The 3,355-nt window shown below is 43.1% G+C and overlaps 1 pseudogene; it reads right to left on the reverse strand.

The window, feature by feature from the left end:
• The window catches only part of LOC102769694, a 7,256-nt pseudogene extending 4,363 nt beyond the window's left edge, over positions 1-2,893 (reverse strand).
• Between the last annotated feature and the right edge of the window lie 462 nt (positions 2,894-3,355).

A 3,355-nucleotide genomic window follows, 5' to 3' on the forward strand; every position in this document is an offset into this window, starting at 1 on the left:
TGTTTTCATCTGAAAATGAGCAGTTTGGAACAAAAGGTCTCACCTGATCTTTCTGTTTCCATGTCCTGTGCTTGTGGGAATCACAATTACTAAGTTTGTGTCTGGGGTAGCAACAGCAATCAGAGCTCTTTGCTATACCATCTAGCAAGACAAGTGGGACAATAACATTTGTTCTGAACTCCCAAAGAACTGTTTCTGAAAATTATCTTAGAAGTAAAATTTCCCAAATAATTCCCATTCTATGAAGTATAGCTCTACCTACAAAAATTACCTGCATTGGTGCTCCTATGATGTATTGGCAAATGTTTGCAATGGATTCCGTTACTTCCTTCCACAAAAGCATTGGGAGGCTTGTGGTACACAGAGGCCAAAGAACCAATATGGCAGATGAGCTCATCCAGCAGAGTCAGCCTAGTAAGATCTGTCTCCTCAGAGATTAGTGGCTTCTCAAGCAAGGCTACTTATTTGGCTGTGACATGGTCCATTGAGAGGAACTGCCAATAAATATGGCCCCTATTTCGAAGATCAGGATTATTAGAATCCTGTGTTGCCAAACTCAAGGCCTGGTGTACCACCTCCTGTGTTTCTGATGGTTTCTTGAGAAACAGCTTCACTATGGCAGTGAGCAGAGTGAGCTGGCCCTGGGTACTCTCATCATGAACACCTTCCAGGAAGCTCTCTAGCAACTTATCAACATTGTTGGTTCCTTAAGCATATTCTCCCACAATCCAAATAATCTGACTTGAGCATCTGGCTCATCCAGAGAATCTAAGTGCTCATACAGAGTGTCCATGATGCGTTAACACTTGTTGGAGTACTTGTGTAAGATGTCCCTGATGACAACAGTCACCTCTTGGACCACATAATTTACTTTGGTCTGGATGAGGTCAAGCAGTGTGCTTACATGACATTCTGCAGATTGCTCCACCTGGATGGCAAAACTGGACACAAAATGTGTCCAAAGCTGCCTGTCACTACTGAGTCAAAAAGCAGAGACAAGGTCGAATCATTTATGAGTCTTTATTTCATACTAGAGGCCTGGTGCACAAAATCTGTGCATGAGTAGGGTCCCTAGGCCTGGCTGGCAATCAGGGCTGATCGGGGTCTTCTGCCTGCTGACCAGGACCTTTGTTCCATGCCACCTCTGGTGGTCAGCACATGTCATAGCGAGTGGTGAACTCCTGAGGGGACAATTTGCATATTAGCCTTTTATTGTATGGGATTGGTGGCAATATGGAGTGAGGAGTGGTCTTCATGCCCTGGAAAAATCCTGCCCCCTTTCTTCTGGCAGCTGGCTGACTATATAGGGGTGAGGGAAAATAACTACGTGCAGCTGGGAGTGTAACAAGGGAAGAGGAGTGTAATGTCTGCAGTCTGGCCTCCAGGAACTCAAAGTCTGATAACGAGGTGGCTAATCTTCTATGATGTTAAAAACAGCTTAGCCTGTTCCTGGAACCGGAGAATGGTTGGTGTTCCTGAGGCAAACTCCCAGATGGGGTCAGGGTCCAGACACAGCAACCAAGTCAAAGCATCTCCTGTCTTTGGTCTGCTTTTAAAGTATATTTCTTTTCTGAGTAATGGACCCATCTGGCTTCAAGGTTGCATTATCTTTTACAGCCCTGTTTTTCTTCTTGCAATACATCCTCCAGTTTCCCAGGGTCTATAAGAAAACCTCTTATCTATAGTTAGTAAGGTGAATAATCACTAAACAACTGTGGTCCTATTCCTATTACATGTCCTTCCCCATGGTACACTGTCCAATGGTCCACAAAGCTTTGTGAACAGTCAGCACCCACCTCTGTGACATATTCCTTCAGCTCTGCCAGAACCTGAGCAATATTGGCTTAGGATGCCAAATGGATCTGATGTCCAACTTCTGTAGTTTAACACAAATGGAATCATTCTTCACAAAGAAGTCTGTGACTTCCTGATTTAAGATTTCAGGCCTTTTCTGGACAATTAGGTTGATGTTTCTCAGGGCAACGTACTAAACCTCTGGCTTCCCAGACAGCAAAGTGACAGGAGAGGGCCAACTTCTTCAGCAGCATATTGTAGTAGTCAGATTCCTTGGGTAACAACTCTAGAAGTTTCACTAGGACTCTTACTGCTGAAAGCACCATTGCTCTTTTGAATGAGATAGCTGGGGAGTTACTTATTCACAGATGCTCTGAGTCTCCTGATCATCTCTAGGGCTGTAATTGGACAGAAAGTCCAGGATGAAAATCTGCCCTATTCAGTGACGTCAGCAGCTTATCAATGTTCTGTGGGTTCAGATCCAGTAAGTTGCTGTTTAGGTGAGAGTCACTGATTTCAGATAACACGCTACAGCATTAGCCACCACCATTAGATTTGAATCTGCTATGAGATCATACAGAGAATTCAGAAATTTCTGATCTTCCATCACTTGGGCATTGATATCATACATAGACTTTTGCCATGCAGATAGCTGCTGTTTTCCGAACATGGGTTTCTTCATCTTTCAAGCACTTGGGGAGGGGCTCATGGAGACATTCTGTCATCTTGTCCACCTGGATGCACTCCATGGTACTGACTGCCAAAGCCAGAATCTGAGGATTGGGATAATCACAGTTCTTAGCAAAGCTGTTGACAGCCACGATGCCATATCTGGCTGATTCTTGGCATGGTTCATCCAGTAGAGATACACAAGCTTCTTTAGTTTCAGGTCCCCAGTCTGCACACACTTCACTATATCTCGAAAGAGAGAGCTAACATCCTCCCCTACAGTCATAGCAGCAATCCCCTTCTTCCCAGTCCCTTTCCTCTTTTCTTTCTTTTCATTACTGAGCTTAACCTTTAATTCAAAGACTTCTCCTTTTTTTTGGTTGTGAAGTACTTGGAGTCCATCATGGTGTTGGCTCTTTAATGTGCACTGGAGGCAGGGGCTGGGCTCAGCATTTCTTTTTAAAAATTCTTTGACTTGATGCACTCATTCCATATGATCTTTAAATTAACATTAAGTTCCACAATGGTTTTTTTTGGAAATACCTTTTGGAATAAATGACATCCAGAAATATGACAATGTAGTCAAGTCTCTTTTTATATTCTGTAATAAAAAATGCTCATCTTTCCTCATATAAGTTCTTCACACTTCAACTTTACTGATTCTTTTACCCATCTGGAGCTTGACTCCTTTTTTTTCTCCAAAGAGCCCAACCCTTCCTCTCTGCCCCCCAGGCCCACTCAAGTATCTTTCTGGCACCACTCCTGCTAGATCAAAAGAAAATCAATATATGGTGGAAATTTTGCATTTTAATTCTTTATGTCTTAGATAATGCTGACTATTCCATCTGCTTTCTTAAAGTTGCACACACACACACACACACACACACACACA

This window comes from Myotis davidii, unplaced genomic scaffold (genome assembly GCF_000327345.1).
Source record: "Myotis davidii unplaced genomic scaffold, ASM32734v1 scaffold818, whole genome shotgun sequence".
In the NCBI taxonomy this organism is placed as follows: Eukaryota; Metazoa; Chordata; class Mammalia; order Chiroptera; family Vespertilionidae; genus Myotis; species Myotis davidii.